Source organism: Canis lupus, chromosome 12, assembly GCF_003254725.2.
Source record: "Canis lupus dingo isolate Sandy chromosome 12, ASM325472v2, whole genome shotgun sequence".
NCBI lineage: Eukaryota > Metazoa > Chordata > Mammalia > Carnivora > Canidae > Canis > Canis lupus.
The window spans coordinates 666,751-678,741 of record NC_064254.1 but is presented as its reverse complement, the minus strand read 5'-3'; the positions used below and the strand labels follow the sequence as shown (position 1 = coordinate 678,741).

Here is an 11,991-nt window from a genome sequence, read left to right as displayed (position 1 = left end):
AAAGGAAAGGAAAAGAAGAATAGCCCGCTGGTAGAAGTTGCAGTACTAGAGCAGAAAGAAGAGACAGAAGAGAGAGGCAGAGAAGGCAGAGCGGGTTTGGAGCTGATATGGAGGTAGGGCTGCTGGTCAGGCCCTAGAAGGGCTGTGAATCGGGCAAGTTACTGTCATCATCCTCAAGGAAAGAGCAGTTTCCTCCTGTCTGCCAGGCGACAATGTCCCATTAGCACTCCAGCTCTCCTCAAGGCCTATACAGATCATTTCTTTGTTTGTTTGTTCAAGGTTTTGTTTATTTATTCATGAGACACAGAGAGAGAGAGGCAGAGAGGCAGGCAGAGGGAGAAGCAGGCTCCATGCAGGGAGCCCAACGTGGGACCTGATCCCGGGACCCCAGGATCACGCCCTGAGCAGAAGGCAGACACTCAACCACTGAGCCACCTAGGTGCCCCAGAACATTTCTTTCTTTTTTTTCTTTTTTTTAAAGATTTATTTATTTGAGAGAGAGCATGTGCAGGTAGCATGAGCAGGAGGGGCAGAGAGAAAGGGAGAAAGAATCCCAAGCATACTTTGAGCTGAGCCCAGAGCCTGATGTAGGGCTCGATCTCATGATCCTGAGATCCCCACCTGAGCTGAAACCAGGAGTCGGATGCTCAACCAACTGTGCCACCCAGGTACCCCTCTTTTTTTGTTTTAATGGATCTATTATTTAATTAGGTTCTTTGTAAGAAATTTAGAACAGCAATTTGTGAGGATAAACTCCATTTATAAGAGGAAACAGAGCAGAGAGAGCTGTGAAGCTGAGAAACAGCTATGATTTTTGGCAGAATTCATTGTCCATGGCTTTCTGATCAGTCTTGTGCTGTTCTAATTTCATATTTCTCTTTTTCTGTGAAGAACTCGCCTTCCTAGCGTCTGGATTCATACTGCTTATTCTTCTTGAAGCAAGCATCCATGAGATGTTTTGGTGGAGGTGGCAATGGCAAATTTCTGGTGTGTTCTACGCAGAGGATTGAGGGCCAGAAGCCTGGTCACAAGTAGCAAGCCACTGCTCAGCTGCTTCAGGAAAACCACCCTCTTGCCTCTGTGGTGCCCACTGAGGATGATAAAAGGGTTCCAGGAGTGACATTAGCTGGCAGGTTTTTCACAAGCTGACTGAAAGGTTTTCTTTTTTTCTTTTTTAAGATTTATTTTTTATTTTTATTCATGAGAGGCACAGAATGAGAGAGAGAGGCAGAGACACAGGCAGAGGGAGAAGCAGGCTCCACACAGGGAGCCAGACGTGGGACTGGATCCCAGGTCTCCAGGATCAGGCCCTGGGCGGAAGGCGGCACTAAACTGCTGAGCCACCCGGGCTGCCCAGGTTTTCTTTTTTGCTGAAGCTCAACAGTGCTTTGTTTTGTTTTGTTTTGTTTTTTAAAGATTTTATTTATTTATTCACGAGAGACACACAGAGAGAGGCAGAGACACAGGCAGAGAGAGAAGCAGGCTCCCTGCAGGGAGCCGGGGTTAAGCCCTGAGCCTAAGGCGGACGCTAAACCACCCAGCCACCCGGGCTGCCCCTCCCCCCCTTTAAAGATTTTATTTATTTATTCATGAGGGGGGGGGCAGAGACACAGGCAGAGGGAGAAGCTCAACAGCTTTTGAGGCACATCTTCAGTAGGATAATACATAGCATTTTGCAAAGTTTAACCATTTGGGTACCACCATTCTTGTCACCACTAACTGGTTTTTTGGCAGTAGCAAGAACCTTCTCCTTTTTCCTTTCAACCCTGGATTTAGCTGCTGAATACTTCCTCTTGTACATAGCCCTTCTGGAATACTCACTCGATGGGGAATACCTGCCAATTCCTCTGACTAGAACAGGGTATCAGCTACAGTAGGGCTTCCCCTTCTTTGTCATTTTAGCCTTGAGGTCACCCTTCTTAACCTTGCCACCAGCATCAGCCTTCTTGACTTCAGGTTTCTTTTTAGTATCCAGCTCCTCCACTTTTTTACCCACCATCTTGCAATATGGAAAAGAGCCATATCCTATTTTCCTTACTCATCTGTGTAGTCTCAGAGAAAATACCTCCCTGAAGGTAACTTGGGTGTTTCTCTGTTCTTTGAGACCTCAAGGAGCTGCATACCTTTTTCACCTTAGCTTCTTTGTAGAATAGTCAGGGTTTGTGTTTGTGTGTTTTGTTTCCCAGTTGAAACGACAGTTGAGGATGTTTGAATATGGAATAAAAATGTTCAAAATTTGAAGGATGGAAGAAGAGGTCCATATTCTGCTGCACAGAGGAGAGCTCTGTTCACTCCTGGTCCCAGTCCAGGTCATTTCCTCATGATCAAGCTCGTAAAAAATTGAAATCCTGCTTGCCATGCAATTGATATTTTTTTCTGTGCTCCTAAACAACAGCAACATGGGCCTCTCCCAGCCACCAGCACCCTCAGGCCCTACCATCTTACCTCCTCTACTCCTGCCCCTTCTTCTCCAATACATATTCCTTTTCCCCCTCCTTTTTCATCTATTCAATCATCCAGCAGATATGTAATGAATATCTGCAATGTGCCAGACACTGTGGTGGCCACAGAATAAAAGATGGCCACCATGGGGGCCCTCCCAACCACAGAGCCTTACAGCCCAACATGAGGCCTACAGGTCTAGAGCCAACCACACTCCCCACATCTGAGCTCAGTGGATCTGAGCAGTAAAGGGAGATGAGGTTAGTCCTCAGTTTGAAAAGGAAATAGAACTATAGGGCATTATGAAACTAATCATGGAGGCCACAGACATAGGAGCGTTGAGCCTGGAATTCAATGTCATACAGATCAAAATCCTATTACTTACCAACTGTGTGACCTTAACTCTGAGCCTCTTTTCCCTTCTGGCAGTAACAACCTAAGCCAACTAACAGGTCAAGATTGATGATTTACCCCATTTAGCAGAGTACCTGGCAATTGGCTGTAGACAATAGCAAGGGGAAACTGGTATTAATGATGCGGAGCTGCCCTGGATATGTGAGCACAGAGGAAGAAAGGTTCCAGCTTCTGTATTCCATCCCTCCCTTTTGCTGCCTGCCCACTTCTCTTCCCTCTGTCACCAATCTTCCGCAGTCAGAAACCTGGCACTTCCTAATATAGAAAACAAGAGCAGGAGGTATGTGGGAACAGGAAACATGAATCATTAACAACAACTGAGCTCCCCAGTGCTCTGAGTGAGCACCCTCACCCTGCCCCCAGAAAGCCACTTTCTACCCACCCCTACCCTCAGCCCCAAGCAGAGCTGCCTCTGCAGGACCTGCTCCAGCTTGAATCACTCTCTTTAGGCCACTCTTCCTAAAGCCTGAAAGGCCATAACTCCCTTGAGCTGCTGGATAAACACTGCACAGAAATCACAAAGAGTCCAGGAAAGAAAAACAGGCAACAAAACGGAACAAGTGCAGAGAGTTGAATAGGTGTTTATTTTGATCCATGTCCAGTTCTGGCAAACCTGGAAAAGAATACAATGTCCAGGAGAAGGCAAGCTGAAGGGAGGTTGGGAAGAGAGCTAATAATATCAAATTTGAGACTCTATAAAAAAATAATAATTTGATCTATTTATCATATCATACAAAAGGATAACTTCTACATAGGATTTTTTTTTTTTAATTGAAACTATAGTGGGGCATCTGGTGGCTCAGTTGGTCAAGGTCCGAATCTTGGTTTCAGCTAAGGTCATGATTTTAGGGTGGTAAGAGCTCCCCCTCAGTGGGGAGTCTGCTTCCCCTCACCCTTTCCCTCTGCCCCTCCCCACTGTTCGCACTCTCTCTCTCTCAAATAAATAAATAAATCTTGTTTTTTTAATCTTAAAAAAATCTCTTTAAAAAAGTCTTTAAAAAAACCCTATAAAAGTACCAAAGGAAAAAAATGGCAGAATTTCTGTATAACTTGAGAGTAGAAAAGACTTTCATAACTATAGCTAAAAATCCACCTTCAATTGAAGAAGATTGATAAATTTAACTACATAAGAATTTAAAAGCAAGCACTTTTTTTTTTTAAGATTTTTTATTTTATTTATTCATACAGACACACACACAGAGAGGCAGAGACAGACACAGGCAGAGGGAGAAGCAGGCTCCATGCAGGGAGCCCGAGGTGGGTCTCGATCCCGATCCCGGGGTCTCCATGATCACGCCCTGGGCTGCAGGAAGTGCTAAACCCCTGCGCCACCAGGGCTGCCCAGCAAAAACCTTTTTAAGGAAAACATTACCATAAGCACAGTAAAATAACAAACATGTCACAGACAAATGGGTAACATTCCTAATATATAAAGAACTTCTGAGATTAGAGGGAAAAGAATCAACAACTTTAATGGGAGCAGAATAGGCCACCCCAAAATGTACCACTTTGGCATGTGAATTATTTTGACCTGAAGGCAATCGATACCCGGTAGACTCAGAAAAAGCTTTTTACCTCTCCCTCAACTGCCTAAAAGAACTTAGATGAGGGTCAAGAACCATAAAGAGAGCTAACCATTGATAACTTTTTTGTTCAAGTAATATCTACACCCAATGTGGGGCTCAAACTCACAACCCCAAGATGGAGAATCATGTGCTCTACCTACTGAGCCAGCCAGGTATCCTGAAACTTTTTATCTTGAAATTTTAACTGCTTGGTAGGGCAAACACATGACTACAAAATATCCGCTCTTTTTATCTTCCTATGAATTGCCCCCTTCCCTTTGAAGCCCTAGGTCCCCAACTAATTCCTTAGCTTAGGCCAACGTGTAAGCTTCAGTTGCCTATCTTGAAGTATCATGTTTTTATGGGGCTCTTGTGTGTACAAAATTCGTTTTTCGGGACCCCTGGGTAGGCTCAGCGGTTGTCGTTTGCCTTTGGCTCAGGGCATCATCCTGGGTTCAGGGATCGAGTCCCACATCGGGTTCCCTGTGAAGAGCCTGTTTCTCCCTCTGCCTATGTCTCTGCCTCTGTGTGTGTGTGTGTGTCTCTCTCATGAATAAATAAAACCTTTAAAAAAAAAACTTTTGGGCATCCCTGAGTGGCGCAGCGGTTTGGCACCTGCCTTTGGCCCAGGGCGCGATCCTGGAGACCTGGGATCGAGTCCCACGTCGGGCTCCCGGTGCATGGAGCCTGCTTCTCCCTCTGCCTGTGTCTCTGCCTCTCTCTCTCTGTCTGTGACTATCATAAATAGATAAAAATTAAAAAAAAAAAAAACTTTTGTTTTTCTTCTTTAATCTATGTCAAATTAATTAATAGACCGCCAAACTCAATTTAATTGGCAAACTACAAACTCAATTTAAAAATTACAAGAACAGGGCAGCCCTGGTGGCCGAGCGGTTTAGTGCCGCCTTCGGCTGGGGCGTGATCCTGGAGACCCGGGATCGGACTTGGGCTCCCTGCGTGGAGCCTGCTTCTCCCTCTGCCTCTCTCTGTGTGTCTCTCATGAATAAATAAATATAATCTTAAAAAAAAATGACAAGAATAGGGGCATCTGGATGGCTCAGCAGTTTGGCGTCTGGATGGCTCAGTTGGTTAAGCATCCGCCTGACTTTTTGGTTTCAGCTTGGGTCACGATCTCCTGGATCCTGGGATTGAGCTCCCCATGGGGCTCCGTGCTCAGCAGGGAGTCTGCTGGAGATTCTCTCCTTCTGCCCCTCCCCTCACTCACGTGCATGTGTGCTCACTCACTCACTCACTCACGCTCTCTCTCTCTCAAACAAATGGATAAGTCTCTGGGGAAAAAAATTGCAAGAACAGGGCACCTGTCAGGTGCCCTGCTCAGTGGGAAGTCTGCTTCTCCCTCACCTTCTCCCTCTGCTCCCCACCCCCCCACCCCCGCTCATGCTCTCTGTCTCAAATAAATAAAAATTTTTTTTTAAAAAGGCTTTCCCATGGGAATCGCTGGGTGGCTCAGTGGTTTGGCGCCTGCCTTCTGCCCAGGGCGTGATCCTGGAGTCCCAGAATCGAGTTCCACGTTGGGCTTCCTGCATGGAGCCTGCTTCTCCTCTACCTGTGTCTCTGCCTCTCTCTATCTGTGTCTCTCATGAATAAATAAATAAAATCTTTTTTAAAAATAATAAAAAAGGCTTTCCCTAAAAAGGAAAGAAAAATAAAATATCTGCACAGTGAGTTAGTGGTATAATCACAAAGAGAACTATTTCAAACAACTTTATTTTTATTTTTTTTAAGATTTTATTTATTTATTCACGAGAGACATACAGAGAGAGAGGCAGTGGGCAGAGACACAGGTAGAGGGAGAAGCAGACTCCATATAGGTAGCCGGACATGGGACTTGATCCCGGGACTCAGGATCACGTCCTGGGCAGAAGGTAGGCGCCAAACTGCTGAGCCACCCAGGGATCCCCTCAAAAAACTTTAAACACTAACTTGACTGTATCTACCTAGTGAGATATAACTTAAGGACAAAAAGAATTGAAAAGTGTTTTTCATTTTTATATTAATTGATTAATCAATTAATGATGATAATATGAAGAGATAATGCCAATGTTGGTGTGTTTGGGAACTGAGATATTTGGTTGGGAGGAAGAGCAGATGTAAGATGAAGTCATGTAAAATAGTGGGAGTGTCTATTTGAATTAAAAGTGTTAGTAGAGAGAATCCCTGGGTGGCTCAGTGGTTTAGCACCTGCCTTTGGCCCAGGGTGTGATCCTGGAGTCCCAGAATTGAGTCCCACATCAGGCTCCTTGCATGGAGCCTGCTTCTCCCTCTGCCTGTGTCTCTGCCCACTGCCTCTCTCTCTGTGTGTCTCTCGTGAATAAATAAACAAAATCTTTTTTTTTAAAGTGTTAGTAGAAACAAAGAATGACTTTAAGTGAAAACATGTATGTGTGTATTTCCTATCCACCAGAAGGCCCTATAAAAAAAAGATCAACCTAAAGCAATGAATATCCCTATTACCCTGACTGTGATCTCTAATTGCAATTTCCCATCAATGGAAAGAAATGCTTGGTTCTGAGACTGGAGAAGGAAATGTACAAGATGTACTTGGATGTCTCGTCATAACAAAAAACTCAGGAAGCTATCAAAGTATCTTAGGAATATATCAAAGGGAGGTGAGGAGACTCCCACTTGCCAAAGATGGGACAATTCAAGCATTCATAAGAATAATAATTGCAATGAGCTGTAATAAACTGAGCTATATCAAATATATTCAAACCTATGACTTCATAATGATTTTTTTAGTTGCTCACATTTAGAGAGTTGTAGGTAGCCAACTCACTAATTTGAAAACTGGTCATAAAAAGAAATGAAAATTTCCTGCCTTTCCTACAGGAACCATACCTGACTACATGGTTGATGAGGAAATTTCTCTTACAGAAGTAGTCCAGCTAGTAAATGAAGAACAGAATGATAGAATTCCAATATCACCATTTTGCATCCCCTAAGAAAATCATGCATTAGTCAATGCCTCATAACCAAAAGAGAGACAAGCTGACATTATGCACCTTCTGTTGGAAGTTCACATTCTCCGAGGAGTCCTATAAGATAAGCCAAACATAGACTGAGGGAAATTCTACAGGACAAAAACAAAACAAAACAAAGAAAGAAAGAAACAACAACAACACAGTTTCTTCAACAAATATATTTCAAGGGGGAAAATGGAATCGGTAAGAGAACTTATACATTAAAAAAAAAACATAAAAATACCAACCATAATGTATGGACTTTATTTCAATTCTGATTCAAGAAACATAAACTCATTTTAAAAATAGGACATTTGGGGGAGTCTGGAAGAAAAAACTTTGAGGCTCTAAGGAGCCTCTAAGGAGTTCTAGGCTGTTTTCCCACTGGTCTGAGCCTAGGCATTGCTGCTGTTGTAAGCAAAGACCACTTGAGAGCCCAGAACTAGAGTTGGAACAGCTCCTTCTAAATGGCTCTGTACTATCAGAGGAAGAGTCTAAATAGCAAGACCACCTCTCTCATTCCCTCTCACCCCCCATTCTCCCTTCCTCCCACATAAAAACATTCAACTTTCAGCATGAGGATCCAGCAGGAGGTTTTCTTGAGGTGGCTCTCATTCAGTTTCTTGCCCATCTGGACCACAAGTTATGGCATCATTCAGGATGTCCCAGATGAACAAGGTCTGATTGTGTGAGGGAGCTGTTATCCCTGATCACATATGAGCCTAATTTAGAAAGGGAGGTAGTTGGCATACTCCATCAATACCTCTACCAGCAACCCCACGGACTGGAATAACTTATAAACTATGGAATATAGGATTCCATCTCAAAAAAAGGTAAAAACCTGCCCCTAGGGCCTGAATATTCTTAAGTCAGAAACCTGGGAATTAGCCATTATTCCCATCTATTTCTACATCTACTCACTGCTCTTAGCTCTTCAACCATAGATCTGAGATATGATTATTTCATGATAGAGAAGAATTTAAGATAAAAGAACCCAAGGAAGGGCAAGAAATGAACAAGTCAGGAAGTGTTGCCAGCACATGAAGCCAAGGGAGCTGAAGCTGCTAGGCAGAAAACAATATTATTATTATTATTTTAAAGATTTTATTTATTTATTCATGAGAGACACAAAGAGAGTGAGAGAGGCAGAGACACAGGCAGAGGGAGAAGCAGGCTCCATGCAGGGAGCCTGACATGGGACTTGATCCCGGATCAGGCCCTGGGCTGAAGGTGGCACTAAACCGCTGAGCCACCCAGGCTGCCCAGAAAACAATATTAATAATAATTTCACATTTATTGAGCTCCTATTACCTGCCAGGTAATGGGCTAGGTCCTTTTCATGCATCATCCCATTTGATACTCTCAGCAACCTATTAAGTAATGCCCTCAATCTTTTCTCAAAGGCAACTTCTCTCCCTCTTCTCAAGAATGCATCTCTTACCTATTTCCTATTTTAAATACCTAGCAGTTATACATAATATCTGAAGTTTTCATATTATTTATAGCAGATATGCCTAGACCTGTGGGAGGTCTATAGTCATTGGAGGGCCAAAGACCTCCATAACACAGTCAACAAAACATCTTCCACCTAACGTTTGAGCAGAGACCCATCTAAAGAAACCTGTCATCTTTACAAAAGATGCCTAGAAGATGCCATGCTTCTCTACTCAGGGCTATGTGTGTGATATGACCCATGACCAGCCATTATTCCTTCACAGTGTCTCATCTGGCCATTATGATTTTAGATCCTTGTCCAGGAAGTAGAGCAAGCAAAGCATGACCACATCTCTAAACAAAGGCATGTTGGACCTCTTACAATTTTATAATGAATGAGTAATGGTGAAAGTTGAGTGCATTTACTTGTAAGAAGTCACAATGTAATTGGTGATTATAGAGCAACTGTATTTTTTCCATCATTTCCTAACAAGAGTCATGCCTCGGAAATTCAATAATGGCCTAATGATAATGACAGAAAAGGAGGAGGAATTGACACATGAGGCAAAGAAGCAAACTATGTCATGTGAGATCTGTCTGACCCCAGGAAAAGAACAACATTTGAACTATATGTCCATTACTTTAGCCCCCCCAAAACACAAAAATAATCAACCATGGGGCTTAACTCTGTAGCTACAACTAATCATATCAAGAATTACTGCAGTGGAACAATGAACCGGTGATGGGGTACACGGCTTCATTACTGTTTGTGTCTTCTTGATATGGATACTCAGTACAGATGACATCTATAAATTTTACATTTGGGTTGCTTCAATTGTCTGTGAAGACCCTACTGAGGCATAGCAAGAATGGTGCTGCCCAGTTGGGTCTGGTTGGGTGAGGAGAGCTGACCACTCAGCTTCAGGAAGCAGTTTTGTGTTTCTCAGCAGATAGTCCAGTAGCCAGAGATCTATGAAGGGAAAAAATGTTTTTAACTTTATTTCTTTGTAAAAATTGCCCAGAAAGAAAGCCAGTCATTGACACTGGTAATTGAAGTATAAAAATGTGAAGAGTTCCAAGAAAATAATGGTTTTTAGGAATTGTATATTGAAGTAAAGACAGGCATTTTGATCTTGGTGGCAGTTCAGCTTTATTAGTCCTCAATAAATCCAGATATTTGAAAAGAGACTTGAGAAATTTCAGGAAATATTTTCAGGCAGCTCAAAAGTTTCTTACAGAGCAAGATACAAAACTTAAGTGAAAGTAGGAACAGCAGTTAATTCCTAGTAAGAGAGTATAAACAGGAAACAGCAACCTCTCAACAGAAATGTAATTAAGAAAGGTCTGGAAAAATCTGGATAAGTATTTATGTATCATATAATTTAGAGATATGCAAAGATTCTGGTGCCTCTTGTAAAGGTCAAAAGGATCTGCTGTCCTTTCTGCAAACATGGCACTGGGTGATGGCACATCAATCCCCCTTTAATTTTAGTAGCCCTCATCCAGAACTTGCTACAAACCACTTTTGAAGGTTAAAAATTTCTGACCTCCCTAGAATAAGATTGTCTAGAGGGAAAGAAGGTTGGTAAAAAGCTGCCAGCACGCCAAGTATATAGGCCCCTCCCCAAAAGGAAAGGCTTCTGATTCACCTTCCAAAGGCTCATCCTCTCTCTACATAGATATTATCACTGCGTACACACCCTCTCCTCCCTTTCTACTTCATTTATTAGTCTACTCTCATCTATCAAATCCAGATTTATGGTGTTTATGTCTTTTCTTTTAACTACCGAAGTCCTTTTGGATATAAGCTTGATATACATGAATAATAAGAGTAACTACCAAGTATTATAGCTATTAATTATATTAATAGTTATAATATAAGCTATAGTTACACTATATATAATACTATACTATTTAAGATAGATATAGTTTTATTGCAGTAATAGTTATAGTATGAATGTTACAATACACTATCACATTCCAGTTTATATACATTGTCTTTTATCCTTACAATGCTGGGAGATAGAATCTACAGAAACATGGCACAGGAAATGTAATTTGCTCAGATTCTCATAGTATGGGGGCAGCCCGGGGGGTTCAGCGATTTAGCGCCGCCTTCCACCCAGGGCCTGATCCTGGAGACCCGGGAGGGAGTCCCGCATCAGGCTCTCTGCATGGAGCCTGCTTCTCCCTCTGCCTGTGTCTCTGCTTCTCTCTCTCCTCTCTGTGTATTCTCAGAAATAAATAAATAAAATCTTAAAAAAAAAAAAGATTCTCATAGTATGTGGTAGATTCAGGGTTCAAACGCAAGTGGGAAGGAATCTGTTTCAGGGCTTGTTCTATAGTAAGCTGCCTCTAATGGGGCACATCTCGTTACTACCACTCTCTTACCCATCACAAATTAGACAGCATCAACAGTTTTATAAAAACTGCTTACTAGGGATCCCTGAGTGGCTCAGCGATCCACTAGTGCCTGCCTTCAGCTCAGTGCGTGATCCTGGAGACCCGGGATTGAGTCCCACGTCGGGCTTCCTGCATGGAGCCTACTTCTCTCTCTGCCTGTGTCTCTGCCTCTCTCTCTCTCTCTCTCTCTCTCTCATTCTGTGTCTCTCATGAATAAATAAATAAAATCTTTAAAAAAAAAAAAAAGAACTCATCACCCTTTAATTATTTGTTCAGTGTCTTTCATCCCATTGTCCTGTGACCTCCATGGGGGCAAGATGGCTATCCTGTTCACTGCTATATCCAGTATCTTGTGTAACACCTGGCACCTAAGAGAAATTTTATATTTGTTGAATGAATGGATGTGAATAAGCAGTGGGAGCAGGCTCTCTCAAAGGTTAGAGAAGGTGTTGTACCAGCCAGTAGTTAGCTGATGATGCCACAGGATGTTAATCTCTGCCTAACAGAAACCAGTAGCCTCTGAGTTCAAGCCTCCCTCCTGTTGCAAACACATTCTGTTGTCTGCTTAGCCTGGGAGCTATACCAGTGGGTGGAAACCTGCCCTGCCAAAAAGGCTAATTAATCCTAAAAGCCACATCAGTGTCATAGCTCTGACCTGTCCAATCTGGTGTCTCTTTGGTCGCAATCTCTAGCCTTAGGTTGAACCTCAAGAGAGTCACAACACCTGGAAAAAGGACAATACCTCCATTCTA

The 11,991-nt window shown here is 42.8% G+C and overlaps 1 pseudogene; it reads right to left on the bottom strand.

The window, feature by feature from the left end:
- Positions 1-805: 805 nt before the first annotated feature.
- LOC112641836 (60S ribosomal protein L6-like) lies at positions 806-1,999 on the bottom strand (annotated as a pseudogene).
- Positions 2,000-11,991: the final 9,992 nt, after the last annotated feature.